We start from the raw sequence: 22,216 nt of genomic DNA, 5'->3' as shown, positions 1-22,216 counted from the left end.
TCTGCAGTTCAAATAGGGATTCTTTTCTGTGTTCACTATCACCTGCTTAGGAGTTTGCTTTTGTGGTCTTCTGTCAGTTACCACTAAACTTTTTTTTTTTTAAACAAGAAGGGAGCAATTGTTCATGTTGCTCTTTTCACTTTACTCACCAAGAACATCTTTCCAGGTCAATAAATATTCTCTGAACTATGTTAATAGTTGTCTTGTATTCTTTCACATGAATGTACCATATTTATTTTACCAGCTTTCTACTGCTGGACAAATTTGGGTTATTTCCAAATTCTTGATATTGCAAGTAAGAATGTGTTAAACATTTTTGTTGCAAAAATTCTGTTTACCCCCTTAATTATTTCCTCAACTTCAATTCACTGCTCCTCTGACAGTACTACTTTAGATAGCTCATTAATTCCATGAGATGCTTTGTGAAATAAATTTTCTGCAGACAAGTATGTTTGGGATTGCTGACATTCTGTGTGGGTCAGTAGTTTAAAAAGCTCCACAGATGATTTTGTTGTACAGTGTAGTTTGGAAACCACCATGAGCACAGACTTGGCTTCCATTTTACCCAGGAAAGCTGCCCTGATTGAAGCCTGAGTGAAGCAGAAGAAAAACCAGCAGGTATCTTAGTCCATTTGGGCTTGCTATGACAGAATACCATAGACTCGGTGGCTTATAAACAACAGAAATTCCTCACAGTTCTGGAAGCTAGGATATCAAGACACTGGCAGATTTGATGTCTGGAGAGCCCATTTCCTGGTTCAGTCATCCACTAGCTGTGTCTTACATGGAAGGATAACTTTCCCAAGCCAAGATCTTATAAAGTCACTAATCCCAGCAGGTTCTGCCTTCATGACCTAATCATCTTCCAAAGACCCCACCTCCAATTACCATCACACTGGGGATGAGGTCTCGACATGAATTTTGGGGGATGCAAACATTCAGTCAATAGCGGCAGGGCAGGAGTAGGTCTGGCTCAGAATGACAAACAGCCCAACGTTAGTAGAAGGCACTCAGCATAATCCACTTACTTTTTTTTTTTTTTTTTATCATCAGGAGGTGCTCAGAGCCCTATACAGTGGGAAGAAATGCTTTGGCATAATTTTCTTTAAAAAATTCATGAAATAAGGCAGTTTGTTTGGAAGCCAAATTTTGTAGCCTACACTAAAAAAAAAAAAAAAAAAAAAGAATAATGTTTAACACTGTTGAGAGTTTTGAGGGAGTGCTCCAGATGGAAAAACAAGCACCATATCAGCACTGTCAAATAAAGGGCCAAATCCAGTAATTCTCAAACCATACTGAGCAGAAACCTCACAAGGCAAGCTTGTTAAAATGCAGATTTCTGGGCCTCATCATTTTTTTTCCCAAAGATTTTATTTATTTATTTATTTATTTGACAGAGACACAGCGAGAGAGGGAACACAAGCAGGGGGAGTGGGAGAGGGAGAAGCAGGCTTCCCACGGAGCAGGGAGCCTAATGCTGGGCTCAATCCCAGGAACCTAAGATCATGACCTGAGCCGAAGGCAGACGCTTAACGACTGAGCCACCCAGGCGCCCCTTCTGGGCCTCATCATTCTTAATCCAATTTATCATCTATAGTGTAGGCCCTAGGTCCTGAATCTCTCTACCAAGGATCCCAGGATATCTGATGTAGGTGGTCCCTGGACCACAATTTGAGAAACTGGCTTTAGACAATGCCAGAAATTACTAGGGTTGCTTGAATCTGGAAACATCTCTAGAATTCTTTGTTGGCTGTCACAGGATCTTGGGGTTGGGGCTGAGAACACTTTTTCCCATCGAACAGGGCACCAAGCCCAGAAGACATGCTGGGGTGGCCCAATTTGGAGTGGTTTTCATGGAGCAGAGGGTGCAGGCAAACATTTGGGATGAGAGGCCTTCTCACCCTCTTGTCTGGCCGGCTGTTTCCTGGGGTTACTGAAAATTCATGCAAGGCTGCGGGGATGGAAGCTATACAGGGCCTCGTAAAGGGCTCTTAAAAACTGTAATTAGAGGGGCGCCTGGGTGGCTCAGTTGGTTGAGCGGCTGCTTTCGGCTCAGGTCATGATCCTGGAGTCCCTGGATCGAGTCCCGCATCGGGCTCCCTGCTCAGTAGGGAGTCTGCTTCTCCCTCTGACCCTCCTCCCTCTCATGCTCTCTGTCTCTCATTAAAATAAAAAAAAATAAAAAAAACCCCAAAAACAAAAAACTGTAATTAGAGAAAAGGAAAAAGTAAGTTGGCTTGCCATTTGATCCAAGGAATAGGAAGTGGCCGCTCAAAATGTGGAGCCAGGGGCACCTGGGTGGCTCAGTTGGCTAAACGGCTACCTTCTGCTCAGGTCATGATTCCAGGGTCCAGGGATCGAACCCTTCATCGGGCTCCCTGCTCGGTGGAGTCCGCTTTTCCCTCTCCCTGCCACTCTGCCTATTTGTGCTCTCTCTCTGTCAAATAAATATAAATAAATAAATAAATAAATAAATAAATAAATAAATAAATAAATAAAATCTTAGAAAATGTGGAATCATATTTTTGGGGAGTCCCTCTTCTCTGCCCCTTAGCCGTTTGTAACCTAATGCTCCTCTTTCTTCTAGTCCCGTGGTCTCCGCCTTGAACAGCTCCAGAGTCTGATGAGAGCGCCCACACTCAAAGCTCTGACCCCCACAAGTAGCCAACGCCTTCACCCCCGAGGCTGGGCCTGCAGTTGGGGTTCAGGCGGAGGGGGCGAGGCTCTCCCAGCTCTCTCACCAGTTTCCCGGCGCGCTCGAGAGGGGGCGCGCTCTTCGCCCGCCCAGGCCGGGCCGCGGGTCAAAGGTCGCGGGCCGAGCGGCCCACAGGCACCCGGCGCCGCGCTGCCCCGAGGCCCGCGACCCCAGCTCGGAGCGCGCCGGCCCGCCGCTTGTCACGCGCCCCCTGCCCCCGCCGGGCCCCTGGAGACCCGCGCGCCACCGGCCGCCGACGGTAAGCGCCGCGCGACCCCGCGCCAAGTTCTGGGAGCGGGCGGCGGGCGAGCTCGGCGGGTCGGCGGCTCTGCCGGCTCCTCCGCGCTCCGCTTTCCAGCCGCGACCCGCGGCGGCCCTGCGGCTGCCCTCGCGCTCCTTCTCTGCGCCGCGCGCCGGGCTGCGGCTCCGGGGCTTCACCCGCGCGCGGACCACACTCCTGGGGGCGCAGGCGCAGTGTCCCTCGTCCCCGGCTCTCTGCGCCCCGGCGGCACTTTCTGCCCTTGCGCACTTGGCCCTGGCGCGGCCCGGCCGCGGCGCTGTCTTGACAAGTACGCCCCGCTTGCCCGGCCCCGGACGAGTTGCCAGCTTTCTCTTTGCTCAGCTCACGACTCCCTTCTAGAAAACACACCGGAAGGGGGGGCTTTGGGCCGGGCGAAGCCTTTTTCTGTGCAAAACGCCCGCTTCCCGCACACCTGGTTTTAATAAGCGCCAGGGGCGAAATATGGCCGGGATCTCGAAGGATCCCCAAGAAATTCCGTCCACAGAGAGAAAGAAGGGGGCACATGGATTGTACGTGAGCCGACGCACTCACTGTACCAGGGTTTGTGAAGACCTTGTGCGCTTTTCAACTTATTTGTAGCCGGGACAGGTTGTAGGTGGCAGTGATGGTGGAACTGGGATATAAACAGTTAAAAACACATTTATTAAGATAAAGACAAGAAAATTGCACGGTTATGCACAATGTATTCTTTTCTTCCCAGTTTTAATAACAACAAAGGACTATTGAAAAACTACCGCCACCCCTTCCTATTCTCCCATCGCCTTAATCCACGTGCACACGAATTTTTTTTTTTTTACATAGTTGCAGTTAGAGGTACATGGCATTCTTATTTCAAATTCTGGAACAAGGGAGGTAAATTACATCCGGACAGAACGGATGTCTTCATTAGTTCTAGGAGAAAGATCTTTCAGTGCATGAGGAGCTGGAAGTTAAAGATTGTATCGTGCTTTCAACCTATATTACAAAAGTTTAAAGGATAAAGGACATGAAAGGCTTTTTAAAAAGATCCTTGTGAGACATATAAATGTAAATATATATTCACAGACATTCTTTTTGCATCTTCCCTTAAAGCCAAGGACAAATTTCTTTCCAACATAGCACTTTGATCTTTATGCTCTTAAGGAAATAACTCTACCATGTACTACAATTTTGAGAGAACTGGTTTTTCATCAAACGTTTTTTAAACCTCTAATCAGCATTTAATCAGACAGAGGCTTCGGGGTCTTGCACTTCTGTTCTTTCTGCCTGAAATGCTTTTCCCTTGCCTTTGCTTTGCTAGCTCCTCCTCATTTAGATCTTAGCTCATATTCATTTCCCTGTCCACCCCATGGGACAATGATATTTTATTTTCTTCAAAGCACTAATCACAATCTGAAATTATTAATTTGATTATTGCTGCCTCCCCCCACCTCAATAATGCAGGGGACTTTGCTGTTTTACTTGCTGTTATATCCCAGAATTGTACCCCCCAATCCCAGTATCTGCCAGGACTGGTATTTAGTAAATAAATTTACTAAAAAACCAATCTTTGCCATATAGTATAGCCTTGGGAGCAGTTGGTGAATGTGACCCTGGAGGAAACATCTTTTTTTTTTTTTTTTTAAGATTTTATTTATTTGACAGAGAGAGACAGTGAGAGAGGGAACACAAGCAGCAGGAGTCGGAGAGGGAGAAGCAGGCCTCCCGCTGAGCAGGGAGCCCGATGCGGGGCTCAATCCCAGGACCCTGGGACCATGACCTGAGCCGAAGGCAGATGCTTAATGACTTAGCCACCCAGGCGCCCCGGAAACGTCTTTCTTTAGTCTCCTGTCCCCCACCCCTTGCTTCTTTCCCTTGGTGGCTTGGGGGCAGCTGCTTTCTGATCTGCTGGCCCTTCTTTAGGGCCCCACCCACAGTGACCCAGCCCAGCCCCAGGAAGTGGGCCCTGGAGGCAGCTGAAGCCTCAGGCAGTTTTTCTGGGGCCAGATTTTGGACTAGAAAGTGGCCGGGTTTCTCCCCCAGAGGCCTGGGACTGCTGGCCACACAAACCCCCTGACCCTTTAGCACTTCTCAGTGCTTGGCTGCACGCATGAGGCTGCAAGGTTCGTGGTGGGAGCTGCTTGTGAAAAAACGCTCTGTTATTGTTGGACTCCAGGCACAGGGAATAATTAGGGGAGTGACATGCGCTAAAGTTGAGGTCTTTTCCTTGTGGGCTGGGCCATGCGGCTGCAACTGGCCTGCTTGCTGGCAAAGGCTGCGGATTCCTGCGCAGCCCTACGTGGTTCACTTCTCAGAGGAAGCCTTGATGAGGAAGAGGCTGGGAGTGGGGGCAGAACGTTTGGAATTTCCCCGTGGTTCCTTGGGGATTGATTGTTGCAGAGAACCACCCTGGCCAACACCAAGGTGAAGTGGCTGGGCCTGCTTGCCTTTTCCTCAAGGCCACACACAGCCCCTCCAGGCGCTTACGGCTGCCTGGGCCTGTGAGAGAGCTGGAGTCAGCACCTGTGGGAGGAACCAATGTTCTGGGAACTGTCAGGTGCCAGCAAGGAAGAAGCTTGTCCTTAAGCTCTGCAGTGCCCAGCACGGTGCCTGGCACATGGTGGGTGTTAAGTCTGTATTCAGTCACCTAGTGAGTGTGAGAGTGCCCTTAACACTGTGTCCAGCCTGGGTGTGTTGGAGAACAGAGACTCTGGAGGCCTACTGTCTGGGTTCAGATCACGGCAGCTCCGTGTACAAACTGTGAGCCTGCTGTTACATAGTTCCCTGTGCCCCACGCTCTGCATCTGTAGGATGCAGACAGTAATGCTCTCCACTTCGTGGGGTTGTGGGGAGGGGGAGATGTGGATGTTTTGGAAAGCACTTTGAACAGAACCTGGCACATAGTAGTAGGGTAAGTGCTAAACAAAAATTAAAAATAAAGTATGGCAGGGGTGCCTGGGTGGCTCAGTCGTTAAGCGTCTGCCTTCGGCTCAGGTCATGGTCCCAGGGTCCTGGGATCGAGCCCCGCATCGGGCTCTCTGCTCAGCGGGAAGCCTGCTTCTCCCTCTCCCACTGCCCCCTGCTTGTGCTCTCTCTCTCTCTCTCGCTGTGTCTCTCTCTGTCAAATAAATAAATAAAATCTTAAAAAAAAAAGTATGGCAAAGGTAACAGTCCTCACTGGGGAGGACAAGGAACGGGCCAATTGGGAACATGGGTTTCATTATACTGCTATTCTTTATGCTTTACACATATAAATGTTTAAATAACGGTTCAGTATATAATAAAACATTAAAGCTGCACACCTCAGTGTATCCTGTACTGCCTGTCTCTTAACACACTGAAGACTCTTGAGGCATTAATTTGTGCAGCCTGTCTTGTTCTTGTACAAGAAGGACTTCTTATGAGGGAAGAACTATTATTATTTCCAGTTTTCAGATGCAGAAACTGAGGCTGAATAACTTGCTTACGGTCTGCATTGTTAAACAGAGGAGAGCCAGGATTTAAATCTGACTCTGGGTTCTTAATTGCTGTATATGGCTTTCTTAATGTGTTACAGATAATAGGAGGTTGTATCTGAGCTTTAAAAAAATGGAATTCGTTACCCTGCCAATGTCCACTCACATAAAATTGCACACTGTGGCTTAGTTGTGTGGATCAGGATTTTCTGAATCATCTAAAATCATGTGAAAAACTGAGTACCTAGACCAGGGAGGATTTCATGTGAAATTCTGTGTCAAAACACAGAAATAAGCTGGATATGGAAATGGCTCAGTGCAAATCACCACTCCTAACCCTCTGCTTCAAATTTTATATTCACTGAAACAGCCTCCTATTCTCATAGTTCACTTAATAATAAGAAATGCTGTAAATTTTAATTTAAAATAAATGTATATAAAATGAGATGCCACTTACATGTGCTTTACTCTGTATATAGAATACATATAAAATCTTCCTATAAAACACATATTGGGATTCAATCTAAGATTTCATTAGAAAAAACGTCTGTGATGCAAGAAAGAAAAAAGAATACTATCACTGGCTTAAGGATGTAATTAAGGTTTAGGAATTTGATGGTGTGTGTTAAATGTTATTCAACAGACATTTATTAAATGCTTTTATGTATAAAGCATCATGTTAGGCATTTGGGGAAACTAACAGATGGTAGCACAGTTTTATATTCAAATTTGTTTATAGTCCTTCAATGTGGAATACTTTAAAGTTGATTTTTGAACTATACAGGTTTGAACTGTGTGGGTTCACTTAAATGTGGATATTTTTTGATAAATACAGTACTATAAATGTATTTTCTGTTCTTAAGATTTCTTTTAAAGATTTATTTATTTGAGCAAGAGAGAGTGCACGCGGGCGCCTGGGTGGCTCAGTCGGTTGAGCGACTGCCTTCGGCTCAGGTCATGATCCCAGGGTCCTGGGATCAAGTCCCACATTGGGCTCCCTGCTCTGCGGGGAGCCTGCTTCTCCCTCTCCCACTCCCCCTGCTTGTGTTCCCTCTCTCGTTGTGTCTCTCTCTGTCAAAAAAAAAAAAAAAAAAAAAATCTTTAAAGAGAGAGTGCACGCATGCTCGCAAGTGCATGGTGGGGAGGGGCAGAGGGAGAGAGAACCCCAAGCAGACTCTGCGTTGGGTGCAGAGCCTGGCCCAGGGTTTGATCCACTATACTGAGATCACGACCTGAGCTGAAACCAAGAGGTGGAGGCTCAACGGACTACGCCACCCAGGCATGCCCCCCCTTGTGATTTTCTTAATAACGTTTTCTCTAGCTTGTTGTAATGTAAGAATACAGTATATAATACATATACCATAAAAAACACGTGTTCATAGACTAGTACAGCTTACTTGGATTTTCCACAGTGTGGTGTCAGTAACCCTAACCCCTGTGTTGTTTAAGGGTCAAAACTGTACTATTGACTATTTTGAAACTTATGACACTAAACCAAGCTGAGTGTATTATGAACTATGAGATTCCTACTATCGAAGTGTTTGGGAGAATTCAAAGAAAAGATCAATGATTTCACAAGGTCCCAGCATTTGAGCCAGATTTCAAAGATGGATAAAGACAAAGAGAGGGGTGTCTGGGTGGCTCAGTTGGTTGAGCATAGGACTCTTGGTTTCAGTTCAGGTTATGATCTCAGGGTTGTGGGATTGAGCCCCGAGTCAGGCTCTGTGCTCACACGGCAGTTTGCTTGAGATTCTCTCTCTTCCTCTGCTCCTCTCCCCGCTCTCGAGTGCCCCCCCATTTAAATAAATAAATCGTTTTTTTAAAAAAGACAAGGAGAAGAGGAGTGGGTTCAAAACTGATTGAGGATGAGGCTGGTGGGGAGGGTGGGCTGGGTGTGATGGGAAACCTTGAGGTCCATTCAGGGAATGCAAAATAGTTGACTTGACTATAGGGTTAGGTTCCCTGTGGTGGGAGATGTGGCTAGGTGGGAGACGTGGCTAGGAGGGCAGGTTGGAGTGAGAACCACAAAGAATCCCACATGCTAGACTCAGGGGTCTGGTCTTCTTTATCCAGTGGGTAATGGGGAGCCACTGAAGGGTTCTAGGCATAGTTGTGACATGCTCAGCACTGTGATCTGGAACATTCTTCTGATGCTGACTGTTACGAGGGAAGAAAATAGAAATACGAAGACCAGGGAGGAGTCTACTGGGGTAGTCATCAGGACATAAACTAGTATGATGGCAGGGGACAAGGAAAAACAGGTTGATGGAAGAGGTATGGCTGGAGCTGAATTCATAGTCTGATGACTGATGGAATGTGTTGACAAAAGAAGAAATAAAAAAGACTAAAGATTTGAGATTGGATGCCACTTACAAAATAGAGGTCAAGAGGGGAAGAGCTGGGCATATTTTAAAAATGATCAATGGGTGAGGATCTGCGGAATTCAAATTTCTGGATTACAGGACTCCTCTGAGCCTTTAGAGAGAATGTATCCTCCAGCATTTCCCAGGTTTTCCCCAGAAACCCCCTCTCCTCCCCAGACTTCAAGTAAGGAGCAAGCCTAGTGCCTTGGACCTTTAGCAACATCAGTCCTACATGATAACAAGAAAACATCTCGCAGGAAGCCTTACTCCCAGGACACTGAGTTCTGGAACCCGGGTCAGTTTGCATTTGCCTATCTCTTCAAGCAGTTCTTCTAGGTCCTATTTCGTCATGCCTTGGATTTACAGCATAGGGAAAGTGCATTATCAACTTGAGAGGAAGAGGAGTGAGGCTTTCACACTTGTGCCTGAAGGGTTGGGAAGTTGTGGGGAAATTTGAATTTTCTTAGGAAGAAGGCCTGGAGGAGGTGGGAGCTCTTTTCCATTATCCCTGCTCTGCTACTGCTCTTTAGACATTGTTTCCTTTAGAACAGGTCCTTGGGTTTTGAAACATCATGTGTGCATTTAATACCAGATCATCCAAATGGACTTATCTCTAGGGCCGCTACAAGCTGTTGAAGTGACTTTGAAGGATGCAATTCCACTTAAATCAAGGGCTTCCCTTACCAGAAAGCCATCACTGATTTTTTAAAAATCAAATTATATACCCCACATAAAATTTACCATTTTAACTTTTAAGTGTACAATTCAGTGATCTTAAGTACACTGACATTGTTGTACAACCATTCACCGTCATCTGTCTCCAGAACTTTTTCATCTTCCCAAACTGAAACCCCATACCCACTAAACAATAACTCTGAATTCTTCACTCCCCACCAGCCCCTGGTGATCACCGTTGTTTTCTCTCTATGAATTTGACTACTCTAGGGACCTCATATAAATGGAATCACACAGTATTTGTCCTTTTGTGGCTAGCTTGCTTCACTTAGCCCAATGTCTTCAAGGTTCATCCATGTTGTGGTATGAGTCAGAATTTCCTTTCTTTTTAAGGCCAAACAATATGCCATTGTATGGATAGATAGACCACACTTGTCTGTTCATTTATGTGCATATGGACCTTTGTGTTGTTTCCACCTCTCGGTGGTCTTGATGAACTTCTTTAAGCACTCCCTGCTTGGAACTTCCTTCCCCACAAGTTGGAGATGCCTTTTGAGTCTGTTTTGATTATGTTTGAATTGATAATAGAAAATCACAAGCCATTTCACTAAATCAAGATGTGAAATTGGGCTCATTAAACTTTAGAGAAGGGGCACCTGGGTGGCTCAGTCGTTAAGCGTCTGCCTTCGGCTCAGGTCATGATCCCAGGATCCTGGGATCGAGTCCCACATCAGGCTCCCTGCTCCGTGGGAAGCCTGCTTCTCCCTCTCCCACTCCCTCTGCTTGTATTCCTTCTCTCGCTGTGTCTGTGTCAAATAAATAAATAAAATCTTTAAAAAAAAAAACAACTTTAGAGAAAAAAATACTTTTAAATTCAGACTGCAAATGGATTTGGATAGCAGCAGTTCTGTATTTGACTGGGGGGCTTGGTCCCAGAAGCTCCCCAGGGAAAGGTGAGGGTCAACTCAGCAGTTCGGTGTTGGGGCCTGCTGTGCTCTCCTACATTTTTGTAAAGCCTCAAACTTTGGGGTGGAGGGGCGGAAAAGTGAGTAGGTTGGTTGGAGATCCTAGACACCACGGAAAAGAATGTGGGACCAAGGAACATGCTGCTTTGGAGGCTGCTGTTGGTTCTTAGTTTTGAGTACCAGAATCATTGGCAGAGGACTTTGGTGGAACAGGGGTATAGGGAAACCACCAGAACCCAGCGCTCAGCCCAGCTTCCCACACCATCCTTTTCTCCTTCCCCGAAGACTTTGGTTTAGAGAAAACAAAATAGTTTTGACTGAGTTATTAGGTTGGAATAACTTCAAGTCTAGTTTAATGAGTTTCTCCTCCTTTGCCAGCCTTACAGGGAATCAGTTTTATCATTTGAATTTACTGGTTCCCAAATTGTGCACCATGGCACCCAGGGGTGCTGCAGTAAACACACAGGGGTGCCGTGAGATATATTAAATTTTTAAGGGAAACACAACTATACTTGACAGTTGTGGGATGCCCAAGAACTACTAGCTCGAGGTGCTCATAGTTTCAACATTAGGTCGCGCTGCATTCCTTCCGATGGTGTCATATCTTTGTGAAGCTGGGTTTTTGGTGGTTGGAAGCTGTGATAAAAACTGACTACCTAATGAAAATCAGTGTGGAGTAGGAGATGAGAGTGGCAGTGTCCAATCTAGTGTCAAAGTTTAAGAAGTTGTATGGTGCCCAAGAGGTGTACACAGTCCATTAATAAGTAATTGTGACCGTTTAAGAATGAAATAAAAATAATTTTTTTCACTTTATGTATATTATTCTTTCAAATGGCCATGAAATTGTTAGGACATAAATACTTCGTAAGTTGTTTGGACTTTGACACTTAATAAATGGAACTGTTAAGTATTTCTTTCATCCAAGGGATGCCATAAAAAAATTACTGAGATACTAAAGGGCACCATGTACCAAGAGAATTTGGGATTCTTTGCTTTAATTTATCAGAAAATTCCCCAAATATTTACTTTTAAATATATCATGGGGCTGGAGGTGAGGTAACAAGAGAAATAAACACTTTGCTTGGAGATTTCTTAAAGTAAGTGACTTTATTTTTCTGATTATAAAATTTAATATGTATTGTTTATTTAAAAAAAATCCAGAAAGGTACAAAATAGAAAATAAAACCTCCATGTTCCCACCCCCTATTTCTCCCCCCCCTTCCCAGATATAACAGCTCTTAACATTTTGGTGGATATTCTTCCAGACTTTTATTTCTCTCACGTATATTTAAGATTAGATGTTATACAAAAATTGGATCACAGGCATTCTGTTTTGCTTATTCCTTTTTAAAATTCACTGTATCACAGCCTTCTTTCCATGTCAACATGAATAGATTTGTAATCATACATAATGCATATATATTTACTTTAAACAGGCTTACAAATAGACCTTCAAGGGAAAAAAGCCTCTCAATTCTAAAACCTAATTTATTACTAACTGGAAGAGGATTCAACTGTTACAGTAGCTCAATCATGCCCCCTTGTGGCTTGGCATGATATTTAACATTTTTCTTCAAAGATTTGCACGTAAGGCCTTGTATTCTGACCTGGAAAATACAAAAGCGAATGAAATCGGATCTATTTTAGAAACTCACAATCCATAATAGGAGATGAAATGTATAGTTAAATAACTATGGGAGGAAAGAAAAAGTAATTAGGTACATCATAAGAGAGCTACAATTAAACATCCTGTAGGAGCAGGGGTTAATCTGTCTGTGAAGATTAAGGCCTTCATGGCACGCTCACAGGGGCAGTGGTAACCACAATAATAACAGAAAATGTTTAATGAGTGCTTTTAAGCCAGATATTGTTCTTTGCACTTTTTATAGCAAAGATGGAATTTCTCTCTTCTAGGCTTTACCCAAGGGAAGGATTTCGACTCAGAGAGGTGATGAGGGAATGGAATGAAGGCAGGGGATAGTACCCTAGGTGGGGGGATGCTGCGGGAGCAAATGCGGGAGAGTCTGTACAGAGAGGACTGGGCCTTGCAGATTGCTCGGAGTGAAGTGGGAAAGGACATCAGAAAGAGGCAAGTGCCTTGAATCCCAGGCTAAGGAATGTGACCTTAATTCTGCTGACAGGTGATGGTAACCAATGATTCAAGTTTTTTGATCAGGGGAGCAATTTTATCAGAGCTGGACTTTTGGAAGATTAACTTTTCAGCGGTGTGAAAGATGAGAGGCTACTGCACCCGTCCAGGCAAGATACAATGCCACTCAGAAGAGGTGCAGCAGCAAATGGAAAGGAGACATGAATCTGAGCTTGGTTAGGAAGGTGGCAATGACAGCATCTATTTCTTGAATTTCACAGTTTAATTACTGATGTAAAGCCACAGTAACATTTGGTGAACTTTGAATGGAGGTCTTCATACCCAGTGGTTCATAGATTGATTGGCCAGTGTTCACATGCTGATTTCCTCCTTCTCCTCCAAGAAACTAGTTATTTTAGGGACACCAGCTAGAACACATTGTTCGGCCTCTCATTTGGTAATTTTGACAGAGCTCAGGTCCTCTGGTAGGGTGTACTATTCCTAGCCATCTGCTAAATCTGCGATCGTGGCATGGTATTTGGAGAATGGTGTTACAATATGTTTCTCTTTTCCAGTGAATATGAAAGCAGAGGGAATTTGCTGAACCTGCGCAAACAGGGCTTGGGTCAGGCCAGAGGAGCTGATTCTAAGGATGAGAGATAACTGGAGATAACGAATTGCACCATCAAGGGGCCAGCAGCGCACTATTTTGTGGCCATTTAAAAAGGTGAGACAGTCAAGCGAGATGATGGGAGTTTAGTTTGCCTTCCAAAATAATCTATTTTATTTTATTTATAAGTGGTTATCAAAGAAATCCTGCCTTTAATATTATAAGCATCCAGTGCAGTGATTCTCAAAGCAAGGACACCAGGTCAGTGGTGAGCCATCAGGATCTTCTTGATGGGCTCAAGCGTATCCCATAAATGTGTAGGGTGTTATTTTATAATAAAAAGTAAGGTACATCAGCTCACATGTATCTCTAATAAAGCTAATAACAGATGATTCAGATATCTTCCTCCCAGTTCTTGATCATCACGGGCTTTCCCATGCTTATGTGGGAGTGTCCCTTACACAGTTCAGGGCTCACTGATGTGGCAAGAAGTGATCATACTGATTGCTCTTCATGCATTTTCCCAGTAACTCGTGAACTTCTCTGCACTTCATGGGTCCTCTGGAATATTGTTCCTTGAGAAACTAGCTTGAGTTAGATCACATTTGAAAGATAAGTAAGTTGAATGAGGGAAAGTTATGTCAGGTGTTCCTAGGGTATCCAGGACCTAGAATTCAAAAAGCTTCACCTGGCTTTCCTCTCTGACTATTAGAGGACATGCTTTTGCTGGTGGGTAAAGAGGTGTGACTGAATAGAATATATAACATAATATAATGCAGTTCTTGAATTTGTGGATCACTAATTAACATGCTTGAGCTATTTCAGACTTTGCTGGAGTCATAATTCAAAACTGGTTTGTCATCGGTGTCCAGCAGTATCATATTTCAAGCCCTATCAGGTTATAGTTGTGTACTTTATCACTTTTTAACCATTTAAATTACATTCCTGTTAATAGGATCTATGTTTTAACATCAACAGGCGGATTGGAGGATTGCATGGTTCATGTCTAGTTGAGTTTTTATGGCTAATTGGGCACATATGTACTGAACTAACCCCTCTCTTCAGAAGTGAAGGATTTTACTAAAAATGAGCACATTTTTATCACAGGCAGTTTAGTTTCATCTGCTTAAGTAGTTTTTAAACATGACGCATTTTTCAGTACAAGTGTGCCTTAATGTGTTAACTGTATTTTTTAAATGCAGATTTCTTTCGCTAGCTTAATGGGAATTCACAGAAATCATAGCATTTTAATTAAAGCCAATCTGTTTCAGTGCCAGACATTCTGAAAGATTCCAGTGAACCAAAAACGAACACATTTCTGCACTGGAAGTGTGCATGTGGGACCCTTCAGAAGCCTGACAGAAATGCCTGATGGAAGCATTTGAAACAGGAAAAAGATTAGTAAAAGGAATGTCAGAGTAGTTTTCAGAATAGCTTAAATAATGTGTGTACTGACATAATTTTCCACACCAAAGGATGATTTGATTGAAAAACTGTGACTCTTGCATAGTCGTAATGCTATAAAGTCTAAATCTCACTTCAGAATGTTTAAAGTAAGAAAGAGAGCCCACGATGGCTATATTTTTCAAACCTAAAATTGATATAAGTGACTGTATTTTCAGAACTAATTCAAGGGGTCTGATAAGCACAATTTGGAAGACAAAGGAACAGAATATTTAAAATTGAAAGGATCCTGGAAAATCTGGAATGTATAGTCATTGTAATAGCAGTTGTGAGGAAATCACAGGATACATTTGGGTACGGTTTGGTCAAACAGAAAGAGCCAAAGACCAGAAGTCAGATGCACTTAACTAGTGGTGGGACTAGACAAGTCCCTTAACTTGGCTGTATTTCTATTTTCTCTGTTGTAAACAGTGATTATATCTACCATAACCATTATTGTGAGGATCCTAATGAACTATTGGGTATAAAAGCTTCTGGAAAAGTAAAGCTGAAGTGTTACATAAGTGGAATTACTTCTGTAGTTCTAAGTAACCATGGCCAGGCAGGGAACATGTTTTATTTGCCATGGCCTCAAGCAAGTGCCTAGCACCTGCCTGGTGTAAGGAAAGGCTCCCTAGACAGAGCTGAAGGAAGGAAGGGAGGGAAGGAGGGAGGGAGGAAGGAAGGGAAGAAGGAAGGAAGGAAAGAAGGAAGGAAGGAAGGGAGGGAGGGTTCTCTTTGCTCTTGTTTGTTTTATTCTCTCCCGCAGGGAGTTGGGCCAAAAAAATAAAACCGTATGTGTGTTTTGGGATTCTCCAGAGTTTGACACAGACCCATCCAAGTCTGAACTACATGTACAAATACAAATAGAAGCTGGTAGATATCCTCGTGGTACATGTATACAGGATGTTTGGTGGGATTTCTTTCTGTGGTACTAGAAGTGTAATTGCAGATGCAACATTTTAAAGAAAGCCAATGACAATGTGCCCCCTTCTCCTTCCCTTCTCCATCCTTTACCTTTCGCCCTGCTATGGGGCAGCCTACTACGTCCTCCTCCTACCTCCAGTCATTGACTCAGGCCTTCTCTCTCATCCTGAAGGCCTTTCATGGAGGTTCTGAGGGAAGGAAGAGAGGGGAGAGTCTTATTGGCTGTAGCCTTCTGGAGCAACAGTGTTCATAATTTTCCCCCCTTTCCATTAGGGAGCGGCAGAGGCAGGGGGGTAATTCCTTCAACAAATTAAATGAGGGGAGAAATTCCCTCTTGCTTGCAAGAAGGGAAAACTGGCTTTAGGTGCCCTGTTGGACACCTGCTTGGGTAGCAACAGCCTTGCACATTTGTCCGCTGGCCTGCTTAGCAGAGGAGAGGACCAGAGAAGGATGGCAGGAGGCTGCGGGGCTGGTGGCCAGGCAGCCTGCATGTGTGCTGGGTGATGTGGCGAAGATCGCCCGAGTGGACTGCGGTCAGGTACGGGCTATGGTGCAGGGCTGTTGGCTTCGACTCTCTTGCTGGTTTTCTGGCCCAAAAGGGTGGCCCACTGGGTGAGGAAGCATGCTGAAGAGTCACACTCGCAGCTGCAGCCTGCCCTGCAGGGGAGGGAGGTGATGAGATTTAAATTGAGTCCCACTGACATTTGAAACTGAACTAACTAGCACTAGGTGACCGTGACCCAGAGGTGACCGAGCTTGCTTGAGACCCACTACTCCAATGGTGAAGGGAAATTTGACAACACATAATAGAAAGCAGTGATTAGAAGAGAGACAGAAAACAAAGCCAAAGCCAAACCGTTCAATGTTGTGTGGCACTGAGCAGAGACTTTCAGGAAGTTATTACATTAATTAGAAACTGTCCCCATGTGGTTTGACTCCAGTTGCTTAATCACAGAATCCAGACTCGGAGCAGATAAGACCTTAAAGATAATTCCTTCGAGGCCAGTAGATTTCAGATGCTGTTCCAGGAAGTCCAGGGTCGGGCAGGATCCCTGGGGGAGGGACGAGGGTGGGCGTAGACCGAGGCGGTGTGGAGGGAGGTAGATATGCTGAGAAGGAGGGACTTCTGGTTTCTCTCCCTTTAGCTGGAAAAAGTTTGCTTTTATCTGCTTTATACATCAGGCTTCATTGCAAGATTACTTTTGTTCAGAGGGTTCCCCGATTTAAAGAAAAAGCTCCCTTGTAATCTAACCCCCTTAATTCTGAGATTAACAAATTCAAGTTCAGTCTGGGGAAGTGACAAGCCCCACCCAGGCCATGGAGCTTTGAGTGGCAGAGGCAGGACATAGGCCATTTAGTTCTGTGACCTGTCCTGAACCGAAGGGTGGCATTAGCCTCATGAATTCAAGGTGCATTTATTAAGCAGCTACTAGATAGAGTAATGTGGTAGGTTTTTTTTTTTTTCTCCTTCTTCCTAAAAGATTAATGCAGTTATTGCATCCATTTGGTGCCTTTACTGCCGGAAAAATAACAGCCAGCAGGGGCTTTCTTGGGTTACCTCTGTAAGAGATCTCTGCAAGTCAAACACTATTAACTTTAATGAAGCGGCTTTGATGGTGGGGAAGAGACAGCTGACACCACATTTCCCTAACAATAAACCACTCTGACAGATAAAAACAAACAGGCTCAAGATAACATATAGCATTTCGGAGAACAGGGCCAATAATGAATGTAGACGGATGTGAGCCGGGCTTTCCTCTAAAGCTGTGTCCCTCCATCTGTCGTGAAAACTTCTAAAAGGCCGGGCACAGATGATCTAATCCGGCTTTTACAGAAACCACTGCCTGGGTTATTGTAAGGATGGCCCTGGGAGGAAATCTTGAAGAATCTCAAGACCCTTTTTTGCTCTGTGTTAGGTATCTGAGCACTGGTGGTTTGTTTAGCCACTAGCAGCCACGGTAATACGCTCCTCCACCTTCCTGGCCTTGGGGGGGGGCCTCGCCCGCTGATGTCCTCTCCACGGGGCGCGCTCTCAGCCCCCAGGAGCGAACCCCGTGACCAGGCATCACTAGCAGGGGACTGCCAGGGCTTTCCTCCGTCTTGGCAGATCCCAGCAGAGAACTTGGCCTAAAACAGCAGCAGCAACAACAATAAAAACCAGCCAGCGGTTGACCAGGTTTGGCGTTAATGCCTGTTGGAGGCCGCAAAGAGGGAAATGGCGTACGGCTTGGAGCTTGATCATGATGTGGTCATTAGTCATTAAACCCAGATTTCAGTTAGGACTAGGATGAGTAACACATACTACTTTACAAAAGGCTTATTTCAATTCCCTCACCAGGCTGTCCCTTAACAAAATACCCTATAGTGTGTCCTTTCTTTGGGGGCTGCTTTTATGTGTGCAGTGGTAGGGGGGAGCGTTGTAATTCCTTCCTACTGAAGTAGACTTTTGATAGTCCCACTGATTTCCCCACGGTCATATAGGTAGTAAACACCAGAGCCAGCACTGGATAGATTTCAAAGCTTATTCCACTCTGATGGAAAGCTGTGAGAGTCCTTTCTCTCTCTTTCTCTCTGTTGGGAGTGGGGTGTGAGGGGTAATGGATAGCAAGCAAAAGAGCCCACCCTGAATTACTACTGAAATCCATTGATAATTCCAGAGCCCTAGTGTAGCCTCAAAAGCCATGCTCTTTCCTTAGGAGTATCTTTACTAAGACAATTAACAAGTTGTCCAGGTACCTGCTTTCATAATGGCAATAATTATTAATGGGTCTCTAACTCAAAGTTGGAAAGAAAGAGAAAATTGCCATTGCCTCTTCCCACACCCTTGGCTGAGATCAGATTTCTGTCTGTTAGACACACCGGACACGGGTTAATGAGGACCCTTCCTGCAGGAGTGGGTGATGAGGGCGTAATTTGCTTGTGTTCGGGTTCTCAGGCACGGGACAAGGGCTGTGCAGGGACTTAGGGCCCCACAAAGACATTCTCGTGTCTTCCAGCCTGAGAAAGCTTCTCAGAGGCCAAAGTGACTGGGTTTTGTGGGAGCTCTCAGGGGCAGCCTAGGACTGATTCAGCGTTGCTCCAGGGATTTCTCCGGGCCCCTTTTCTCTGCATTACAGCAGCTCTAAGGATGCTCCCTTCATCTTCGACTCTGGTTGCTGCAGGCTAACAGCCCAACAGAAGACAGAGTTTCAGATGGGGGCTGAAAATAAGGGATGCTTTAGGCCCAGAGTTGATTTGCCGCCTCTTCTCACCCAGTATTTTTTTTATTTTTTTTATTTTTTATTTTTATTTTAAAGATTTATTTATTTATTTGAGAGAGCGAGAATGAGAGAGAGTACATGAGAGGGGTTAGGGTCAGAGAGAGAAGCAGACTCCCCGCCGAGCAGGGAGCCCGATGCGGGACTCAATCCCGGGACTCCAGGATCATGACCCGAGCCGAAGGCAGTTGCTTAACCAACTGAGCCACCCAGGCGCCCACCCAGTATTTTTTTTAAAGTAGGCTCCCCGCCAGCTGTGGGGCTTGAACTCACGACCCTGAGACCAAGCGTCTCATGCTCTACCGACTGAGCCAGCCAGACGCCCCTCACCCAATATTTTATATGCCGATGAAATCACAGTAAAATGAACATCAGGGACTTAGTCAAGGGAAGGACTGCAGTGAAAGTAGCCTCAGGTGCGGGGTGGAGTGTGCGGTTTGTTTAAGAGCGGTGGACGGTGCGGGCCATTGGGTGTCTCTGAGCCTATGCTCGGTCTTGATCCCTTTCAGCTTGGAGCGCCCCCTTCTGGGCTACTCTGTAATCAGGCGGCTTTGGGCTCCGCCCTGCCGTAGTCCTGTTTTCTTCTACCAGGAGGGATACGCGCCCTTCCGAGGTCTTGGCTGGTTTAGCAATTAGTAATTTCGGAACATCACAAAGCTCTGCCCTCTAGTGGTTCTTTGGGAAACATTCACAATCTCTTAAAACACACACACACACACAACCTCCCCCCCCCAAAAGACAGCATTTAATGCTAGCGGTATTTAAAACAGAATGGCCAGAGAGCAAGATGACTTAAGAGAGCAGAGTCCCTGCAGCTCCAGAGTTGAAAACCCCTCTCTGCTTCAGTTGGCACTCCCTGGCCGTTGAGACTTTTAGGAACCGTCCAAATCCATTTAGACTGTTTTAATAAAAAAATGAAGCAGCACATCCCTGAAAACAAAACTTGGTTTTGATTCCTCTTGCTCAGGACAGTGCCTCGAGAGCCCTTTTATTTGTTGCCCTGTTTGTTTACATTACTGACGGATAACAAGGTCGGTTCTGGGATTGCATCAACCTCCTCTCTGTTTCTTTATGAAATATCCCTTTAGTGTTTCTCACCCTCTAACAAGTATTCCTGTTTTCTTTCGCATTGGGAAGAAAATGCCTTTAGTAACGTAGCCATTTTAATATTCAATTTTCCCCATTTCTTCAAAGTGAAGACAGATCTTAATTTATATGACAAGCTGAACTGTGTGCTCTCTTCCTAAAGTTTTTAACTTTACCCTTAAGTTGACTCTTGCCTACTCGGTGACCTTGCACCCTAATTTTTCCGTTTACTTCCTGTACTGCATTTGAAGTGCCTATAAATCACATCGTAGGTCAGCCCTTTCCTTAACATGAATAATATTTGTATTCTCGCTGTGCAACACAATTTTACAACAATGCCAATTTATTTTTTTGGCAGTCTAGACTTTCATTCTTTTTTCTTTTCTTTTTTAAAGCCCTATTGAATTTCAAGCCTCTCTCTTAGCTCTTGCGGTGATTACTGCTTTAATGCATAACTTTTCACCTCTCGAGGCATATCTGGAGAATATCACATGGGAGGTTCTAGGTGGGCTGACCCAGTTTGATGTGGGTACAAAAGCAGAACTGGGCCCAGTCAGGCTGTGATGTGGAGGTAGACAGGGAAGGAGGGATGGTGAGATAGGCCTGGGTGAGTAGATGCTCGCCTGGTGCTTGGGTTGACCACTAACAGTTTACTGCCCCTCTCCAGAGGACCCTCCTTTAATTAAAAAAACATACTTTAATGATCTCGTAATCATTGGTTTGTTTCCAGAAGCTATCAGGTTGCGCGTGGAAAAGTTAGTGGAGCAGAAACAAGATCCACTGACCTCATCTCCCAAGCCATGGAGGAGGGAATTTCAGCATTTGGCCCAGGGAGGGTAGAACCAGATAGAATTTTTATCTCCGTCATATCTTCTTAGAGCCTAGCTTTTTATGATAAACTCTGGTCATTTCCATTCTTACCACTCCTCCCCCTTGTGAAAATCACTCAACTGTAGTTTGTACCCATTTTTTTGTTTGTGTCCTTATGCTGTGTGTGTTGAGCGTTCTCTGTTGGAGGGCTTAGAATTCTTAATCCTGCCCAGGCAGTCAGCAGTCTTTACAAATCTCTGGGAACTCAGAACCTCAGAGGGTTGTCCCTGGCATATAATCAGTATTGTGGCCCAGCTTGCCTTTCAGGTAGATAAAGCAAAATGGATGAGAGAGGACCCTGCAGTCAGATGACTTCCCTGTGTGATGGTGGACACCTCACATATCTTTTCTAAGCCTTATTTTTTTCATCTGTAAAATGGGAATAAGAGTAACACAGGTGAAGAAAAATGAGGTGATTCATCTAAAGCACTTAGCAGCATGTAGTGCTCAGTAATATGAGTTATTATAATTATGAAGCTGGAAGATCCATTATAGGGGATCAGTTTATATGGTACAGACCCTGGACTATGGGGTCAGAAAGGCCTGAGTTTGGGCTCCTGACTCATCGGTATTAGCTACCCTGGAGCCTCATCTCACCACACGAGCCTTTGTGTTCTCCTTCGTGAGCTGATGACCATACCCGTCCACCCCAGGGCTGTTGTGGGGCTTCTGTTAGATACAGGGTGTCCCGTGCCTGGCACATGGAGCCTAACCCGTGTTAGCCGATTTCCCGTTCTCCAAGTCTTCTAAGATGCTGTGTGTTGTCTCCAGTAGGCTTTTCAGCCCTAGTTTCACTTGATATGAGTCAGAGATAAAGAAAAAGGGATCTGTTAGAATGACACCACCCCCACCCCATATTAAAAACAACCATTCAATACTTTCTTTCAGATATCTTCAAGAACCCAGGAGCCTTCGGCTCTGCAATTTAAAATACTAGCTTAACTGAAACAAATATTGCTGTTCTGTTAAAATTAAATGAATGCAGATGTTGTTACAGAACAATGGATTGAAAGTTCTCCTAATCATTCTGTAGAAGAACACAACTCCCTGATTGGGAAGTTCTTCAGGGCACCATGTGCTTTGGGTGTTAACAGTCTGGTTGGGAAGATGTCACGGTACGTAACTTCTGTGTGCCGTAGTCTCTTGGCTTGTACCTACGAATGCAGCTCTGGGCAGAATTTTTGCTTGAGTGTCCCAAAGGATTTTTTTCTTTTGTAAATAAAGAATTCAGTTTATAATCAGTGCTTTCTGGGGGTTGCAGAGGTGAGAGAAGGGGTCGTCCATTGACATGGGACCTATGCATGAAAGCGTCTTTCTGCTCTGCTGAGATGTGGAGCCTGTCGGCTCCACGGGCAGGTCCGTGAGAAACAGCAACACCCACTTTGGTGTGAGCAGTCTGTTTTCTGCTTACATATACAGACTTGATTTATAATCCTAGTCCGGACAGCATCTGAGTCTAATTACCTGGGTATATGAAAGTTCAGGAGATCTCAACTAAGTTTGCAGTTCAGGGATGCGCTTT

General features: G+C 44.9%; 1 protein-coding gene across 2 annotated transcripts in view; it reads left to right on the top strand.

Annotated features, from left to right (window-relative positions):
• Window positions 1-2,866: 2,866 nt before the first annotated feature.
• LOC118015733 overlaps window positions 2,867-22,216 on the top strand; it is a 185,526-nt gene continuing 166,176 nt past the window's right edge. Inside the window, exons 1-2 of one of the 2 annotated variants that reach the window (XR_004680690.1) lie at window positions 2,867-2,954; window positions 13,077-13,228. The gene's annotated coding sequence lies outside the window, so the exon portion shown is untranslated. The remainder of the gene's footprint in view (window positions 2,955-13,076; window positions 13,229-22,216) is intronic. The other variant, XM_035012519.1, reaches the window with a different exon arrangement.

Source organism: Mirounga leonina, unplaced genomic scaffold (genome assembly GCF_011800145.1).
Source record: "Mirounga leonina isolate KUSES-001 unplaced genomic scaffold, KU_Mleo_1.0 Mir_166, whole genome shotgun sequence".
Taxonomy (NCBI): domain Eukaryota; kingdom Metazoa; phylum Chordata; class Mammalia; order Carnivora; family Phocidae; genus Mirounga; species Mirounga leonina.
Note: the sequence above shows the minus strand (reverse complement) of the source record. Positions and strands in the feature narration are given on the sequence as shown.